Consider the following 20,595-nt stretch of genomic DNA (forward strand, 5'->3'; position numbering starts at 1 on the left):
TTGGAAATGGCTGTTGACAATAATAGCTTCCATAGACAGAACACGCGATATTTGGTAAACGCCTTTGCTCATGGAGTACCACGACTTTGCTTATATCACCAGACTATGCTGAAAATAATTAGTTGGAAATGACATTGCAATAGAGGATTGGGCAGGAACGTTACAAAAGCTGTACAAATTGTACTGCCTTTTGTGTGAGCAATGTAATTATTCTTAAAATATTCTTTTAAATGGCTACATCGATTATTCAAAGTCCACGAACTCCAAAATTGATTATTCAGTTAGTCGGGTCGCCTAGTACTAGACTATAACTACCCGTAGGTATTTAAAAGCCAACCTTGGGAATAAGTTATTTGTTTGTTTTTCTAATGATATTCCTATTTCCTTAAGAAATGTTGATGTTGGAATATCCAATTGTGATCTAGAAAGATGAAAGTCAAAGCAGCGTAGGACTAATGGAGTCCTTTAAAGATTTAGTAGGTCTACAAACTAGACCCATCGATCGTTATCGTCCACAACTTTGGCTTCATCGAGGTTCGATGGTTGCGTCGTGACTTTAAACCACAGGAAACTACTAAAGAACAAAAATAAGGAAGAGAGGATAGCAGTGAGACAGCACCGCACAATGTAATGGTGTTCAGAGGTAAGTAGATAATGCCTTTCTTTTTCGGGTAAGACATATAAAATTAGACTCCGGCAACTAGACATTGATGTTACTGACATTGGGCGGTGTGGCCGCCATCATTTATGTCCTAGAATCATCATCATCTTACCGTATAAAAGACACATGCACAAACTTCTTATTGATCTGCAGTCAGTCCTCGACTTCTTGAACCTTCTTTGTTTATTAATACATCGTTGTGACTGTTTATCCCTCTTGTCCGGAAGAGGAGCTAAGCTGAGTCACTCGTAATATTAAAAAAACAAAACGTGACTATATATTGTTTGATATCTATGTACCTCACAGTCTGTCATTGTTTGTTGTCATTCCAAAAAATGTGCACGCGACCACACGTTGAATGTTTTCTTAGTGCATGGGCGTTGAGTAGGCCTACATTATAACCAAACTCGGTGTTCGTTGAGGTAATGAAGGTATCTCGTTTTCTACTTATTCTTCGATAAAAGAAAAAAACTGGCTGGTAGAGGCGTCTACCTGCCTTGGGTGTGTTAACTTATATTTACAGTTACTCCTCTTTCTAATCTCTTTAATGGCAGCTGTGCCGGGGATCAGGTATAATTCAGTAAGCCTCTTTGGTGCGAAAGAGAGAAAAGAAAATAATTAGAACAGGAAGAGGAAGGTTGCGAAGAGATGGAAGAATTGGATGAAAGGGACTGACAAGTTAATATAGGCAAAAGGAGATTAGGCTTAGGTTGAATTACCTGTTTTTTTTTATAATGATAAATTTGTATTTGTTTTAGTTAGACCGATAGCTGTCCTTTTAATTACTCTCTCCCAACTGTTATCCCTAAGTTTGAATAAGGGTTACTTGCCAACTTTGGCAGACTCAGCCAGTAGCCTAACTACTAATAGAAGTTTCCATTATGTCTTCTATTCAGAAACCAACTTCTTTATTTTTATGGAATAGACGAATGCAATGACTATGTGTGAAGATACGACAAGTAGGGGAAAGACGTATAATAAAAGACAAATAAACAGAAAACCATTTTGCTGCGGAACTGATTGCCTGAACCAGCATGACGATGATTCTTTTTATATACTGTTGTTGTATACATTCTTACTGAACATGTAGAAAAAATCACGGACCAGACTGACCATCGGGAAAGAAGAGCACAGAAAAAAAACAGAGCACTCAGTCGATATTCTTATGCCCTACTGTGTGTGTGGGTGATAGTACTATCGATGAATTTGTATATGGTTAACCCCACAGTGAGAAAATATTCAGTTTCGTGAAAGACATTTTGATGGGAAGGAATCCTACATACCTTGGATAATATTCTTTAGTTTCGAGTATTTCTAGAGGTCGAAAACCCAATAATATTTTGGTAAATAAGAACCAGCGGGCGTCAAGGACACGAAGAGGTAGGCGAGCGAGAAATGGGGTTGGGTGGGGGGGGGACCTTTGGGGTGTGGGGTGTAGAAGCTCTTAGGGAGGAGAGCCCTTGGAGTTTTGAGGAGTGGGCTCATCGGGTGCCCGGGTCTCCCTTCCACGGACCGTGGGCCTGGAAGCCTGGAAATGGTCGCCAGAATGACGTGAAGAAAGGGGCTGGGCTGGAAGGCCCAGTGTCGAGAAAACCTCCTTGGTGTTGAGAAGTCTGAGTGTGGAGAAGGCTGGCTGAGTGTGTTGGGTGCGTGTGGGCGTTTTTTTTTTTTTTTTTCTTGTAGGTTGGATATTTGAAACAGTCTTGCACCGGGCTCCGTACCCTCCTGCATCTCTGGACAAAAGAAGGAGAAAACAAAATGTCAATACTTATGTTTTCTCTGTAGGTGAGATTCCGGTGGGACGTCGTTTCAAAGGAATTCAATTTAGCTCCAGGGAATTCAATTTAGCTCTCGCCGTTAATCTCCCCGCCTCGGGAGACAGTTCTTTATCCCAGGATCTTTCCTGGACCCTGTTTTATCCCAAGAGTTAGTGAGCAGAACTCCAACCCAAGACCCAAAGAAGAGGGTCCAAGCCCTTTCAGACAACCTGGAAAGAGGGCTTGAAATAATGTATAACAATGGAAGGAAGAAATAACAGGCAGGGGTAATAAAAAGTGTAGATCTGTTGTTGTTTTAATCCTCTTTGGCTCCCACCTGGGTCGTCGAGTCTGGTGGGTGTGTCCGCTGGAACACTCGCTCAACAATGAGCCTTTAGACTAACTCGTCCGTGAAATCCGATTTCCACAGCCCCCCTGGCAGAACCACATTCTGAGTTTTACTAACGATGGCGGATTCCAGAATCTTCCTTTTGTATGGACAAAGTCGGCCAGAAATGGGGCCCTAATTGCCATACAATGTTGACGTATTTTCGTCTCTCGACGGTAACTCGTGGACTGAGGAAACCCTTAATTTTGACCTTGAACCTTTGTAATCCTCTGTGGCATTTTCTGCTTGCTGGTCTTTCAATAAGTAAACTTTTTCTTTGACTTTCTCGTTATATTTTATATATTGCCAAGGTCCGTCATGGTTGCACAACTGTAAAATACAGAATTATGTATGTATATTGAAAATACATATGTATATATAACCTTTTTCTTAGGGTTAATGCTAACTGTTGAGAAGACATCTGATGTTCCTTGTATTTTATCTACAGAGGTCCTTTAGTGAAATGGGTTAAAAGTTAAGTATACCTTAGTTTTACCAGACCACTGAGCTGATTAACAGCTCTCCTAGGGCTGGCCCGAAGGATTAGACTTATTTTACGTGGCTAAGAACCAATTGGTTACTTAGCAACAAATGGGTTAACCCACAGCCAATGACCTGAGGTGATAATTGCTTTCATTATCACCATCCCCTTAGGGTAAACTCAGATTTGGCAACAGACGAGGAAAGCACTTGTAGCGTTGTCTTAACTGATATTTTCGTGTGCTGTGTCTAATAATATATTATAATGATAATATTGCCTAAGTTACAACTAGATAAATGTCTCAAATAAAGTCTTCTTTTAAAGAATCACTAGGAAGTCTTTAACTGCTCTATTGGGATAATGAAGAAAGTATGTTTGACACCAGTGCTTCAACTACCCAAGAACCCACCTTTGACCAACTCCGCTGGTCGAACTATCTTATGAAAACAAATCAGCTTCACTCCAATATATAGAGTATATGACCATATATATTGGAGGAGAGTGACCCTTAGTGGTCAAGGTCTTGGAGTAGGTCATTGTAAAACTGTGAAGTCTGGACATGTGAGGAGTTTTGGTCATGTAACTGTCAATGCTTCACAGGCGGTGACTTTTCACTGTCTGTGAAGCAGGTATGAGTAAGACAGTGCCTGTACGAAGGTGCAGCGTAAGTAAAAGGGCTTCCTCATTTTATTAAAGATCAGAATTCCACTCTTCAAGCTCCCTATCACATTCACTGTATTCCACAGACGATACATCGGTCTATTCTTCTTCGTTCGGCGGAGAATAGACTGACAGAAGGCGGGTGCAGAGGCACACCCACAGAAATGAGGTGGGAAATAAAAAATGAGTTTTGGGAATTAACATCTCAGAGATGGGAGGGTGTCTGGGATTTTGATTGAAGGCGTAAAAAAATGTTGATAAACAGGCATATTGGTAAACATTGCCTATGGGGAACAGATAGAGGAAAACATAATTAAAGGGTGGAAGATAGAGATAATGTAAAGGATGATGGAATATGAGACAAAGAATGGGTTGTTTGTCTAAGAATCTAACTACCTTAGGAAAAGAAATATATTTTCTATTTTAAATTCTCTCTCTCTCTCTCTCTCTCTCTCTCTCTCTCTCTCCTCCTCCTCCTCCTCCTCCTCCTCCTCCTCCTCCTCCTCCTCGTTCTTCTTCTTCTTCTTCTTCTTCTTCTTCTTCTTCTTCTTCTTCTTCTTCTTCAGAGAAGAACATATATGAATCATGGCTCAATATGCGGGCAGACTGGCAGCTTCTTTAGTTTCTACATCGCCAGTAGATTACTCTTTATAATTGATTTTACACCCTGATAAGCATTTCAAGAATCAATAAACACCTATTCTTAGTGCTTGTTCCCATGTTCCTTTTTTTGCCAGTAATTCTTTCAGATGTAATGTAACACTCTACACACGAGAAAAATAGAGCAAATGAATACGGCTATTACGTAGTTTGAGTTAGAAAGAAATTATTAATATTATTATTATTTTTTTTTCTGTTAGGTGATTTAACCTGAAGGACGAAGTTCTTTTAGAGAAGAGTTATTGTTGGTGGTATGCATTGACCCTCGATTTCCACCTTTAAGTGTAAAATCCAAAAGTAACATCATAATCTATTTAGGATGTAGAAACTAGCTCGGGAAGTTGCGATTGTGCCTGAGAGATGAGGCATGATTGATAACGTTATTGTAATTCGCCATATTTCGGAATTCTTGTAAACTTTGTTTGTAATAGATTATCATCCTGACAGAGTTCTTCCTCTTGACTGTTTTTGATTCCGAGAGAGGTGATTAGTTTGCGTTCGTTCACCACCACTTGGGCATGTCTGTCTTATCACTTGCTAATGGACTCGTGTCCATCAGCGGCTGACGTGAAGTCCGTTTTCTATGCTTCGTTGTTCCTGATCAGTTAGGTCTATGTATGCATCACCTGCCATGAATAGACTTCTTTTCTTTAAGCCTTTCTGAATCACTTTCTAATGATTTCTTAACTAGACCTCTCCCCTCTCTGTAGATATGATTACACATACACACACACACACAAACACACACACATATATCGAGTATTTATTTCACAAATACTCTTATACAGCCCTCTGCATGTTGTATCTCAACAAGCACAGAGCTTTGGAGAATGTCTTGACCACCCAGACAGTAGATGAAGGACTTTCGTAGCCAAGACCAGGAAATTCCAATTTTGATACACCTTTTGTCTGGGCCTTGACCCCTCTTTCTCTCAGTGACCCTCTATTGTGCCCATTTCACTTTTCTCTGCCGAGTACCATGTCACAGGAATATGGAAAATCTTGGTGGTGTACAGGCGTCCAAAAAATTCCATATATGAATTTGAAAGAACAGGCGATAGTAGGTTTCCCAGTGCCATACCAAAAGTTTGTTTAAAATATACCCGTTGAAAATAAATTTCCAGTCACATATGAACAATCTTATTAATTCTATGACCTGGCTAATTGTTAGTGGCAAATCAAGTTTATGCAATTCATCTTGAAGGTATTCCAGCACCGAGTCTATGGGAAATTCAGTGAATAAGGAAAATACATCAAAACTTATTAACTGTGAATCTGGATTCATTGTAATACCATTGATTTTGTCAGTCAAATCTAAAGAATTAATAAGACGAGTACCGGAAATAGTTCCTAGCAGTGGTGACAATAATTCTGATAGATATTTTGAAAGCTTATAGGTTACGGAACCAACAGGACTAATTTTGGTCTCATAGGGTTAACTTCTTTATGCGTTTTTACTAGCCCACATAGATACGGCAAAGAAGGTGAATTCGTTAAAAACTGATTTATGAGACTTTTGTTGTTTTCCAGGATTCTTTTTAACAAAAGTCTCATAAATCAGTGGGCATAGACAACTCCAGGTAGCCTGAAGAGAGCCGCTGAGTTCCCCTGGCACTAGTGCCAATTTGGCACAGTGCCTCACCTTATCTTACGAAGGATTCTTGCACCTCTAACCAGAGTAGGATGCCAGGTTTCTTCCCTAATTACTACTTCTTATAACTTTATAATTTAATTTCCCCTTGTAATATTTCCTTTAACCACTTTGATAATTTTTTTCCAATCTCTTAATTTAATATATTTTCTTGGCAACCTTCATTTATGAATCCCTTTGTAGACCCTTGTCGCAGTTTCTCAGTTTTACTTTGCTTTCCACTCTGCCAGTGCAGTGTGCAAATTGCCAGATCTTTTAGTACCATAAGTCCTTTGACTTCCCTTTCATGCCACCAAGGGCATGGTAAATTTTAAATTGTACATAGCAGGGCCTTTAAGCCCTTACCTCACGATTGCCACACCTGGCATCGTGCTATTACCATAGATATTAGTAGATGCTTCTGTCAGAGGATTCGCACCCTCTAACTACATTACTTTGGCAGCAGTGCCATGGTTGCATGACCAGCCTGGCACTCCACCTGTCAAACCTGGCCCTTTCCAGAGGCTAAGGAATAAGATCCTGGTATACTAATCATAACTTTTCTTACCAGTCTTTACTGATCATAACCCCTTAAGTATCTCACAACTTTCAGAAAGCAGAGCTAACGAGTAGAAGTGGCTCCATTAACCCTAAACTTTCCCATGTGTTTAAAATCAGTGCCACTAGGCACCGCACTTGTGTTAACGTAAGTTTTGAAATTGATGTAAAATCATTTGCGATGACATTATTTCATAGAAACCCTAATTTTGAGATAATGAGTGAAATCAAGGGAAATTAATGAGAGATAAAGCATAGTCAGTCGAGTTAACTTGTTTGCAGACATTTGAACCTAATTAAAGGTGCGACATGTCAACTAGGGGGGTGGGAGTCACTACGAAAGGACACCTTCCCAAGCTAACTCGCCCTCCAAGCTTCATTTTTCATCATACTGCTGACTGACAAACAGTTGCTCCCTAGACACTCTTTAATCACTTTCTTTGGCACCGTGACTGCTCTGAAATCCTCTGTTCCAGGGACGAAGCTGCTTGGAGACAAATCTCTGCCATAGGCTAAGACAAGCCGGTGAAGAGGATAAACTCGAGGAGAGAGTTTCGTAGGCCCATAGCAACCAACCTACTGTGTGGCCCTTGCCTTGCCGTGCGGTTGACCGAGTCAAAGACAGCGCACCAACAATCCGCGGGCGTGATCATAGAAAATGGAGTGTCAAGAGAGTATGGGAAGTTAATCCTCCAAAGGTCATATAAGGGGCCACGTGGTCAGAACTAAAAAACAGAGGCATCCTGGCTCCAGGGCTGAAGCAGCTACCCCTTTGACCCCGCTCCTTCTGGGCCATACCCCTGAACACGTGGCTACCTTGCTTAGACCAAGTATTTCTTTGAGTGAGAGCACCCTTAAATTCCTCCTCCATTCTTATTTACAGCGAAGACAACGCTCTTACAAAGGTATCGTGCCCTGATCAGAGGTATTCCTTATCAGTCACGATCTTATTATTCTTTCACTAATTTTCCGTTTCATTTTCCAAAGTGCAAATTTCCATGTTAAACCTGACTTCACTATTGGAGTGCACTAATTTAACTCGTAAGTGTGTTTCCAGTGTCGCAAATCGAGATACCTGGGCACCTTCAGTGCACCTCTCGATTTTTCCTTTGATTGTGCTGTCTCTTCCGCCACGTAACCGCATCCATTCTCAATTGCAGACGGAGACACTTCCTGTGGGATCTTCCTTTTGATTGTCCCCTGCTTGGCGTGGTCCCAGCCACTACCACTTAAATCTACAGTGCCAGTGAAGTGGATTTCTTCGGCATTCTTCAGTTATTATTTAACGTAATTTAGTTATTTAACAGGACTCTGTTTCCCAACCTCATTTATTCCTGTTCTTCTGATTTTGTTGTTAATGTACAGTAGATATAAGAGATTTTAAAGTGAACCTATGTGTTTATCTGCAACTTCTCCCTGTTGAGAAAAGCCCTCAGCTCATCTCTTTCTCTGTTTTTAGATCAAGAATTCAAAAACATCAGAAGAATAAGAAGAGATCTATGCTATCCAACCCATATTATGGATATTTGATACAATAAAACCATTAAGACCTATGGAAAATCAGAAAGAAAAAAAAGTGTCCTCAAACACCCATTGTTTGCCCAATTTTATTGGATTTGAAGCTGTAAAACTTGTTTTTAAAACTGTTTAATACAAATTTGTCTTTCTATATAATAATATAGAAAACATGCTTGTAAAAAATAGCCTCCGAAAAGATAGCAATATTGTATACAAAATTCCATGTATAGATTGTGATTCATCTTACTTAGGTCAGACCAGTAAAAGAATTGAACACCAGATTAAAACAACACAAATACTCAGTAAGAACAGGTCACTCTAATAATGCTCTATTTTTACATTTAAGGGGAAAGTCCCACAGAATACATTGGACGCAAAGCCAAATATTGTCACGTTGTAACGAAACTATTTCCTGGGACTTGTTAGAATCTGTTTTGAGTCAGTTGACCTTGGGGAATAATTTTAATGTAAGTCAAGGATTATTTTCTTTTGACCCTGTAATAAAACATATGTTCCAGAAGGAATTGAAAGATAGAATAAAGAGGATTCCCAATAAGTAGATTTGGATGTTAATCCGTTGACCGTTCTGTGACCTCCCAACCTTTTCGTATGACTTTATGACTTATTCGTGGCTGTAACTTTTGCTCGTATAATCATCACGTTTTTATTTTTCGTAATTTAAAATCATATATATATATATATATATATATATATATATATATATATATATATATATAGTGAAGGAGCTTGAGTTTTGAATAAGGGAATTAGCTTTATGACTTTCCTAAGAAAATGATTCACTTACCATGAGAAATTTTTTGTATCTGACTATTGTTTTGGGTTCAGGCAACCATAACAGGAAAAGAGATGAGCTGAGGGCTTTATTCAACAGGGACAAGCTGCAGATAAACACTTAGGTTCACTTTAAAATCACTTATATTTACATTAACAACAAAATCAAAAGAACAGGAATAAATGAGGTAGGGAAACAGAGTCCTGCTGAATAACTAAATTATGTTAACAAATAATAACTGAATAATGTCGAAGAAATCCACTTCAGTGGCACTGTAGATTAAGTAGTAGTGGTTGGGACCACGCCAAGCAGGGCACAGTCAAAAGGAAGATTCCACAGCAAGTGTCTCCGTCTGCAATTCAGAATGCACGAGGTTATGTGACGGAAGAGACAACACAATCAAAGAAAAAATCGAGAGGTGCACTGAAGGTGCCAAGGTGTCTTGATTTGTGACACTGGAAACATGCTATGAGTTAGATTGATGCACTCCAATACTGAAGTCAGGTCTAACATGGAAACTTGCACTTTGAAAAGTAAAAAAATAATAATTTTGTGACTGATAAAGAGATATCTCCGCTCAGGGCACGTTACATTTGTCAGAGCATTGTCATCACCATAGGTAAGAATGGAGGAGGAATTTAAGGGGGCTTTCACTGGAAGAAATACTTGGGCTAAGCAAGGTAGCCGTGTGTTCATGGGTATGGCCCAGAAGAAGCGGGGGTCAAAGGGGGAGCTGCTTCAGTCCCTGCAGCCAGAATGCCTCTGTTTTTTAGTTCTGACCATGTGGCCCCTTATATGACCTTTGGGGGATTAACTTCCCACGCTCTCTTGACACTCCATTTTCTATGATCACGCCTGCCGATCTTTTTGGTGCTGTCTTTGACCCGGTCAAGCACATGGCAAGGCAAGGGCCATACGGTAGGTTGGTTGCTATGGGCCTACGAAACTCTCTCCTCGAGCTAATCCTCTTCACCGGCTCGTCTTAGTCTATGGCAGAGATTTGTCTCCAAGCAGCTTCGTCCCTGGAACAGAGGATTTCAGAGCAGTCACGGTTCCAAAGAAAGTGATTAAAGAGTGTCTAGGGAGCAATAAAATAGAGATTAAGAAGGGACAAATGTTTTCATTAGTCTTCCTGTCAGTTAGCAGTATGATGAAAAACGAATGCACTTCTTTGAAAAGAATAAAACAATTTTAGTTTTACGTTAATTTCTCTTTCAAGCATAACGGTTATATTTTACTCTATTTCCTTCTGTGAAGCTTGGAGGGCAAGTTAGCTTGGGAAGGGTGTCCCTTCGTAGTAATATATAATATGTATATATACTGTATATATATATATATACATATATATTATATATGTGTATATATATATACATATATATATATATTTTTTACGTATTTCCCTGGGTTTATGGTATTTTACAGGCCGGCAACGGAAACTTTATTTAATTGGCCTTGGAGTTCTGACTTGCGTAAAGGGAAATCGTAAAAAAATAAGAAAAAGGGGAGAATTTAGGAGCTGAAGGCTCTACTTCATAAGGAAATGTTACGTAAACACTTGGGCTAAATTAAAGAATTATATTTACAAAAGCAAGCATTTGAAGGGAAAATGGATAAGTAAATTGATAAAGGGCTTGCAACGCCTGAAGATCCTTCTAAGGGAGTCTTGATTAAAGGTAGGGCACAGGCCAAGATGAGTCCACTGCGAATGGGTCCCTCTGCAAGAGAGATTTACACATTACACGCCAGTAAAGGAACAATTTAACACAGAATAAGTCTCGAGTTTGCACTGAGGGTGCCAAAGACTCGAGGAATGAATGACCACTTTACACTCGAACACAGGACATTGGAAATGGCACTGGCTAAACTGGCACAAGGACAGAAATGAAATGCTGGTACTCCAGGCTTTCTAAAGGGCAAACTTTCGTGACCGAAACGTCTTTACTCCACTTTACCTTAGGGGAAGCTGGTCTCTGACGAAATAAGGACGAGGGAAGATCACACGTATGGCGGTTCTCTCTAGGATGACTGGAGACTGGAGTCTTGAGTTGGGAGTCGGACGGGGAAAGAAAATCTTCTCAGAAATGTTACCACTCGCCTGCGTGGAGGACTGTCCCTTACGACTCCTCACAAGACTAACTAACTAGCTAACTGCTTCTCTCCCTTTTAAGGCACGCGGCCAGGCTAGGCCGTGTGCAAAAAGGATGAATCACTGCCCAGGTGTTCAACCTCTTCCCCAGGTTCCCTGCGGAGGTAAGACATTTCAGGCAGCTTAATTTGCCTTTAGGAAGGCCGTCTTAAGAGGATTAGTTGGGCTAATCCTCTTAAAAGGGAGTGGCATAAAATATCCTCCTGGCCCCTGTTATCTGTGTCATCTCAATATCTGTTCCAGGTAAAAAGGGACAGATCGGAGTGTTGATAATACGATCAGCCATGCGGTTCTCAATAAAAAAAAAAGGGTGAATTAGGTGGGGGGGGAGGCCCGCACTGTGCGAGACGTCAGGGTTATTATAATATATATATATATATATATATATATATATATATATATATATATATATATATATATATATATATATATATATATATATGAAATCTATGGTCACACAAAAAGCATTGATAATATGAATCCCCATACACATCACATATAAATTATGACTGATGTAAGCCTAAGAAGTTTCCATTCAGCCTGAAAATTCCTTAAAAATAATTCTCGAAAATGATAATGGCAATGGACTGTGACGGGCTTCAAGGGCCCCCCATTTTTTCCACTGTCCCAGCCCTCGTATACAATTGGCTTTGAGCAAGAGCCCTCATTCCACTCCCCCCTCCCCCCCCGCTACCGACGCGCACGCACGCTTGCACACGAGAGAGATTTCATCACTCTCATCCTCTCACACGAGAGTCGAGAGAGCTTTCATCACTCTCATCCTCGCACACGAGAGTCGAGAGAGCTTTCATCACTCTCATCCTCTCACACGAGAGTCGAGAGAGCGTTCATCACTCACATTTTTTCTTTATCGAAGTCCTAGCTACCTCCTCCAAGCTCTATATACAGTACTCTCATTCCCAACAGCTTCTAACCCCACCCTCTTACCCCTCTGCCCTTCCCCCCAACAATATCTGACTCCCCCACCCCGCCTGCGTGTTCTTCACACCCAATGGTTCTTATTTACCAAAACTTTCTTGGTTCCCGGTCTTTAAGGTTACTTCATACTAAAGAATATTTTCGAAGGTATGTTGAATTCTATATCATTAAAAATGATTTGAAATTGAACATTTTCTTAATATACGGTTAACTATGTAAGATATGTCTCTATGTTTCAAACGGTATGCAAGAAGTGACTGAATTTTTCAATTCGTATTTCTCTCTCTTCTTCTCTCCTTATTTTTCGACACGTTTAGTACGAATTCGTGGCCTTATGAATACTAATAATAATAATAAGTTGTAAAAGAGTCCATATCAGGCGGTGCCTCGTACAACGTACAAAAAAATATATTCTTTTGCTTATTGATTATTTAAATTTTTTTTTTTATTCGATTGTATCTCCTTTCTCACACTTTTCATCTTCTCCTGTACGTTCAGCCTAGCTAACCAAGCACTTCTGATCATAACAGTATGACAAGTCCCATAACACTGTCAGAATATGTCGAAATAAACCTAACTCGTGTAAATTCAAAGCTTCGTTCTCAGCAACAGGTTTTAACCCTTGCTTTTATGTACCTCAGCCAGGCACGTGTGAATAGTCTTTGGCATAGACCTAGGACATGTTTACAGATCATGTTTACATTTCCGATAGTGGATCCATTACGGTAGGTCAGGAGGTCTAAAGGGTGAAACAAAGTAGAATGGGTGTTTTACTCCTTCCCCGTGTCTGTGTATCCACAAGTGTAAGTACTATAAGGGCATGACATCGCCCAAGTTCCTTACACACACACACACACACACACACACACACACACACACACACACACACACACACATATATATATATATATATATATATATATATATATATATATGATCATTATTTATTTGTATCATAAATGCTGAGGAGGAATGTATTCCTACAATATTTCTACGTATCTTTTTACTCAAAATATGAGGAAACAAGATAATATAAAATCCAAATAAGCTAAATAATTAGCATTATGAACAAGCAAGAAGGTGGATAAGCAAGCTTAGTTCTTTGTCAGTCGAGAAGTTCTGCAAAACACTTTCCCCTAACTCACTGAGGATAAATCATAGCTGATGTGTATCAACTGATGTGTTTGCTATCGGCCTACGTTAGCGTCTCCGGAGCCCCGACGGTGCAGGTTGTTTTGCTGCGAAAGCAAGTTTAGTCCTTATCCCTGAGATCGTTGCGCGCTACTTGTGGCTCTTATATCCTGAATGAACGATTACGAACGAATTAAATGTTGCCACCAAGAAAGGCTGCTTGGTACGCGAAGTTTGGCGGAAGAGTGCCAAAGATGGCGGGAAACAAAGTTTAAAGACCTTGGCGGGAAAAATACTTCTGTTAGGCTGAATCGCCACACAAAAGTGCTAGTGCACCGGGTCTACCCTGCAAGGATACAACGTAATACTCGCTCCATGTGTTGGCTTTTCAGGCAACCATGTGACCCATTGCCAATGACAAATAAATAGATCAATAAATACTTGACATTCAACGGATCTTGGCAGCTCACCTGTGATAGCGTAAATAGCAAATGATTACGTCCCAATTCTTTCATTTTCTACTCTGTTAATATCTTTTGCTTTGGTGGGGCAGAATAAAACATTCATCTTTTCAATGTGGTTCTAATTGCACCAGAGCTCGTGCTCAAGGCTGAGCCAAGATGGCTGCTTGCCAAGTGTCTAACCGGGCTTGGGGTACGGTAAGGGTGAAATTGGCTGTAAATCCCGTTATGCAGAACCAACTTGCATAGCGCAGCGGATCTGCAGAACCAATTTGCATAGCAGAACGGGTCTGCAGAACCAATTTGCATAGTGAAATGGGTCTGCAGAATCAATTTGCATTGCAGAACTGGTCTGCAGAACCAATATCCTTAACAGAACGTGTCTGCAGAACCAATTTGCATAGCAGAACGGATCTGCAGAACCAATTTGCATAGCAGAACGGATCTGCAGAAACAATTTACATAGCAGAACAGATCTGCAGAACCAATTTGCATAGTGGGATGGATCTGCAGAACCATTTTACATAGCAAAACGGGTCTGCAGAACCAATTTGCCTAGCGGAACGTGTCTGCAGAACCAATTTGCACAGCAGAACGGATCTGCAGAACCAATTTGCATAGCGGAACGGGTCTTCAGAACCAATTTGCACAGCAGAACGGATCTGCAGAACCAATTTGCGTAGCGGAACGGGTCTTCAGAACCAATTTGCACAGCAGAACGGATCTGCAGAACCAATTTGCGTAGCGGAACGGGTCTTCAGAACCAATTTGCACAGCAGAACGGATCTGCAGAACCAATTTGCATAGCGGAACGGGTCTTCAGAACCAATTTGCACAGCAGAACGGATCTGCAGAACCAATTTGCATAGCGGAACGGGTCTGCAGGATCAATTTGCCTAGCAAAACGGGGTATGCGAAACCAATTTGCATAGCAGAACGGATCTGCAGAACCAATTTGCATAGCGGAACGTGTCTTCAGAACCAGAGGGTCTCTTGCGATGGAAGAATGAGAAAGGAGAAGTTAAAGTAAGGCAGAAGAGGAAAACGGTACACAGACCCACCTCAGCTATTGTTTGTTTTCTGAAGATCATTGCTGCTCTGTTTTTCAAGGTGCCAGACTTGGCAGCCTTTGAACAGCGCTGCTTTTTCCACTAGTTTCCCTTTTCCTCTACTTATAACCTTCCATCCTTCGATGGTTAAGGGTTGATTGACTGATTGTAAGTTATCTGGCGATACAGCTACAGATAAAGAGTGGTTCGATTGCTCTTCCCAACGGCCTCTGCAGTAAACAAAAATCTCTGAGGACTTACACGGTCCAGCGTCAGACTGAGTCAAAATCCTAATAGGTGATCTAGATTAGGCTGGCCTTATGCCAGCATAGGCACTTGCAAAATGGCATCTCGTGAGTGATTACAAGAAACTGAGGTGAATACAAGGCCTGATACAAGAAACTGAGGTGAATAAAATGCCTGGTGTGGATGTCTGGGCTAGTGCCAACCAAACGAGCCGGGAGTTCTTGGTCCAGATGACTCGAGGCTTAGCTCACTGGATGGGAGACGCCTCATGTTAAACACTCGATAAAAGAGGGTTGCAAACGCCTTTTCAGCTGTCACTGTTCTGGTATGGATGTTCAAAGCATGTAATAATAGACCAGCAAATATTTTTCTTATTATCATAACTCTCCATTCGCTTAAAAAAAACACAGCTTAACCAGAAAGCAAACAAGTTTCTGGCGCATTGTAACCAGGATTTTAAAATTTATTTTAACCAGTTATATTGAAAACAAACTGAAAAGGACTGCAAACATATCGTTAAGCATCAATATTCACAAATTCTATTTAAAAAAAATTTTACGTCATGACCCATTCAAGACAGAGCCATTTGTATGTAAAAAAATATAATTTTTAGTCTGGCTCTCAATTTCACTGATGGAGCTTGTAGTAAATTTACACACACACACACACACACACACACACATATATATATATATATATATATATATATATATATATATATATATATATATATATATATATATATATATATGCAAGTGTGTGCATTTACTTTATTGTATGCATGTTGGACGGCTCAGAGCAACGTAAAAGCATATAGTGTATAATAATAATTATGTCGCATATTTGTTCTTCTATATACCGTAAAGAACACCGATTAAAGGTTTCAGAAACAACACATTGAGAAGCCTCTTGATTATGATTTTACTGCAGAGCATAATGAAAACTAAAAAGAAAAATGTGTAACGTTTTCCATGCTCCACAGATGGCAGTGTCTCGAAGACTTCTCTGTCGACAGATTTTAGCGCCCTTGTCTCGAAGTTAACTGTTCCTCGATTCCATCGTCCTTGGCGATCGACATCAACAGACTTCTGAGGAAGCTAACAGAAGCGAATTCCCGATTAGTCAGTCATTGGTCTAGTATCAAAGCGTTGTGAAAGAAAAGCTGTCGTACCCAACAGAAGGCGCCGTGGAAGTCGTGATGTTCTTTCAGTCTTTCAAGGTAAGTGGCAGTTTGTTTGTAGTGATTTAAAAGTTAACGTCCTTGAATGACTAATATTTGCTTATTAGGATTGTATGGTTTGTTTTGTGGTTCTTGTGAAAGTAATCATCTTTGTACTAATGCCATTACTGTTTTGGTAATTTTTTTTTTCAAACATACCGCACAGTGATCCTGCGTTGGCCGAGATTTTTATTAGTGTGGCAACCAGTTAGATTTTACCGATATTGAAGTTTTATTTAGCTTTTTTATTAGTTAAATTTACGCGGTAATCTTCCATTGAAGCACTTTTTATTTCCAAGTATTTATATTTAGCTTAACTGTCGATCCAGACATCGTAATCACTGATTAAATATTTACAGGTGCTGCTGGCCCTTAGGTGAAATCACGCTGTGATTTAACGATCGTGGGTAGTGAAGCTTGAGTTCTCATCAGGTTTTCCAGCATTACTGAGGATCAAATCCTTAACTGAACTACTCACTGGTGGTTCCACCCGTTACTGTAGTTTTCAGAAAATGATCGATCGGTAAGTTTTTTTTTTTTCCGTGAACTTTTATTTTTATTAACGTTAAAGCATGTATGTTTCCATTGCCTTGTTTTGAACATTAACATGTATTCAATGTTTGCAAAGCTTTTTTTTTACCCCCACCCCCTCAGGGGGTGCTCCTGAAGGGGTTGGGGGCCCCCTTGACTTGTGATGGTCTTTTGGCCAACATCAGAAGTCAAGAGGGTAATTTTTTTTCAGGTGGTAGGTTTTTGAAAAATTGTCTTAAGTATTTTGAATACTGTGTACAAGTTGGCTAGCTTACTAATCCTGTAGTGAACTCGAGGAATGTCGGGAATGCTTTTATAAGACAATGAGCAAACTAGGTTTCCATATATTAGTCAGTTTTCCTGTTGTGGTTCATGACGCCCATTGGCTTTAATTACCCGGTTTAATACTAGTTATATATATGGTTAAATTAGTTACTTTCTCGGTATTCAAGCATTTTAACGAGGGAGGTTTGAAGGTTGAACCAGTGTGCCATAGTTTTGGAGTTGAATGCTTATAGTGATTGCTCTTTTGATTTCTAATATTTAACATGATTCCTTGGCGAAATGTCAGAATTAGGAATGGTTGATAAAAGCTGCGGGTGGGTGGAGTGGTGCGGGTGGGTGGAGTGGTGCGGGTGGGTGGAGTGGTGCGGGTGGGTGGAGTGGTGCGGGTGGGTGGAGTGGTGCGGGTGGGTGGAGTGGTGCGGGTGGGTGGAGTGGTGCGGGTGGGTTCAGTGACGCTTTGGTGCGGGTGGGTTCAGTGATTTCAAACTTTTAAATCTGAAATGTGCTGTATATTTTATAAACAAAGTGGAATAGTGTTTAATGGGTTTAATATCAGAGGAGAAGAGGCTTACGTCTGCTTAATGATTTTTTCTGTTCAAGCTTAATTTGCTTGGTTCTTGGTCTTTTAGAAGTGTAATAGTCTCATAGGTTTTGATGCTGGATCTGCATTTGAGTATTAGGAGATTAGTAAAGACTCCAGAAGTATGCTTACTATCTTTTGAACTTTTTTTGCTCTTTGTATTTTCTTTAAATGGTCACTGAGGGCGATGACCTTCTGGGTTTTTCCCCCATCTGAGTGCCACTTGCACATGACAATGCCAAAAGGGCGTGGGATTTCATGGAAAATTTACTAAAGCACTGGCATGTCTTGGCTTGTTAGGTTTTACAGGGTGATAGTGTAATGAAAAACATTAATTGTCCATGGTAGGGTTTAGTTGTGATGGAAATTCAGAATCATAAATTTGGAATTAAAGCGAGCTTTTAATTATCTTGCGTAATACTGTTTTAAAAAGCTGGTCACCATGCAAGCCTGAAACTGAATTTAGTTTGCACAAGTGATGCATTCATATTTTTTATGTAATGATTTTTCAGTCTATTAACTTCAGTCTGTTTTTCGCACAACTTTCATTTCTTCGTTGGCCAATTTGCCAACAGAATAGCTTATTACTTCGGTAATTCTATAGAGGAGCTCCGCACGGAGGTATCTTTTATGAGAAATCTTGTCTGAACAATATAGAAAACGGTGTTTAAGAGTACAGGTGATAATTTGAGAAATCCACCGAAATAGTGAAAATTGTGCCGCATCTTGTTTTTGTTCATTCCCAGGGAAGTGGTACTATGTAAACAGTCTCGCGGAGCTTTACGCAACAATGTAAACAAAAGACGGTACATTTCTCACATTTCTGTAAATATCTCAAATTATCTCTACTGTACTGCATCTTATGCACTTTTTGCCATATGCAATAAAAAAAATTGAGTAAATTCAACGTGCAGAGCTTTTGTATGTTTTCAAATGCTTGAAACTTAGTATGTGTTCAACAATGAATCTTATCCCTAAAGAACTGAATGCTTCCTTTATTATTACAGGTTCTAAAACGATGCCGGGCGTCATAGCTATTCATGCAAACCACCAAGTTAAGCTTTCTAATGAACGAGGTCTTATCAGAATGAATTATCGGAAAGTACTAGACTACATGATCGTGGAGGAGGGTGCCACGTTTGAATAAAGTTGATGCTGGTTTTTAGATGTTCCAACATAAGTGTTCTGGGAAGGTTCTCTGTACATAAGATAAATTACTGTGATTTGGTAAAGTTTATTAAAAAGAAAATAATCTGAACTTCAGACCTTTGTTTTCCCAAGTCTAAGTTGCAATGCCTAGTTCCTTATTCTATTTTTGTATTATGAGGAAACCATAAGTGTATTCCCTGCACAGAGCATGATATATAAACCAGAGTAACAAGTTAGTCCTCCTGGGCCTGGGTAGCCTCATAGGGCAGCCGCTGATCATCTGTTAAGCCAACAGCCAGTGGGGGACAGGTCCCAATGCCTATGACACGTGGCCAGTGTGTCGCTAGGCCCACTTAAATCTCAAGCCTGATGGCAAGATACGTAAACCAAAGTGCATGGCGAGATTGCTAGCCTATTGTAACATAATTTTCATTATTGCTATATAACAGCCAATTAACTGGTCTTGCTTTTGACTTAAATCGTCAAAATCTAGTCCTATACTGATATGTTATCTCGGCGCATATCCAGGATTTTTTTTTTACATTCTACACAATACTTTCAGTAAAATGGCTGCTGCTGGACAATGAAAACTTTGGAAAGTTAAAGTACTATTTGTAGGACGAATTTGGTAAAAGAAATTTAGATCCATAATTTTAGGTGAAGATAAGATCGAACGGTGTGAAGACAAATCTGAATATCGAAAGTAAGACGCAGTAGGTTCACAAAAAAAAATTTGAGCTATTCAAGATTAAGGGAGGTAGTAGAATGATTAGGAAGGGCAACTGGGAATGTTATCCAGTGTAGAAGATTGTGAATCATAAATATGCAGTGGGGAAGTAAGTAGGCCGAGCGATGCTGTGTTTTGAATGGCGGTACATACCTTGTTGGGTATACCTGGATTTCGATGCAAAGACTAGAAAGACTGTTCTTTGAAGTGGTATATTACTTGTGCGGGTATGGTGTGACCACTAAACGCACTTTAGCGCATAATTATATAGTGATAAGACAGTTACGGTCAACATTCTGCCTTGAACAGCTGAATTATTAGCGTAGCAAACTACAACGGAATGGGACTCCAGAAAAATTGGAAGACTTAATGTATTCATGCAAAATCGTGATAGGTTTTGTACACAAGGCAAATTATGGCAAGTACTGAACAGGACTAGATCAGATGACTGGAAATATTTTAGGCAAAGGAAAATAAGCTATTGTAAAAAGTTCTATACCAAGGGGAAAATCTCTTTAATTAGCTTAAGAGTAGGCAAGGTTTGTTAAACTGAGGAAGACTAAGAATTTCTGAAGATTAGGTAAAAGCACTAGATAAGACTGACTTCAATACCAACCCTAGAAATAAGGAGGGAACCAGACGTGTTATAAAAATTTCGGTATTTTTTGAAATACTCACCCATCCAAGCATAGAAATATCAGTCATATAGGTAAACCAGTTCTTGAAGATATCTTGTCACATGAGACAGTAAAAATTGAATTCTGTATCTGAGTTTTGCCTCGTGGGAGGCTAGATTTTGGATACCAGCTCCCATCTTGTGAAAGGCATTGAATCAGTAAAAGATACATATGCAGGACACCCAAAAGGGTCGAGTCACATAGTGGAACAGCCCCTGTTAAATTGAGTCTAGTCTCGAATAGCAATTTTTGACAAAACAACTGGACGGTAGTTTGAATGATCGTTGATAGTGACTCGCGTTTACTAGGTGGGCTAAACCGGTGGATTAAATGTAACTTTACGTGGTTG

General features: G+C 39.8%; 2 long non-coding RNA genes across 3 annotated transcripts; one reads left to right on the forward strand and one right to left on the reverse strand.

Annotated features, from left to right (window-relative positions):
- The first annotated feature begins 628 nt into the window (after positions 1–628).
- On the forward strand, positions 629–18,951 carry LOC136846669 (uncharacterized). Of its 2 annotated transcripts, none has more exons than XR_010855475.1 (4): positions 629–643; positions 16,061–16,297; positions 16,657–16,820; positions 18,701–18,951. It is a non-coding gene; the product is annotated as an uncharacterized lncRNA (long non-coding RNA). The 2 variants fall into 2 exon arrangements; XR_010855474.1 differs by lacking the exon at positions 629–643 and adding an exon at positions 1,069–1,083.
- On the reverse strand, positions 10,667–11,342 carry LOC136846412 (uncharacterized). Its single transcript, XR_010855377.1, has 2 exons — positions 11,059–11,342; positions 10,667–10,821 (listed from the first exon to the last, which is right to left on the reverse strand). It is a non-coding gene; the product is annotated as an uncharacterized lncRNA (long non-coding RNA).
- Positions 18,952–20,595: the final 1,644 nt, after the last annotated feature.

The sequence above is a fragment of the Macrobrachium rosenbergii genome, chromosome 15, assembly GCF_040412425.1.
Source record: "Macrobrachium rosenbergii isolate ZJJX-2024 chromosome 15, ASM4041242v1, whole genome shotgun sequence".
NCBI lineage: Eukaryota > Metazoa > Arthropoda > Malacostraca > Decapoda > Palaemonidae > Macrobrachium > Macrobrachium rosenbergii.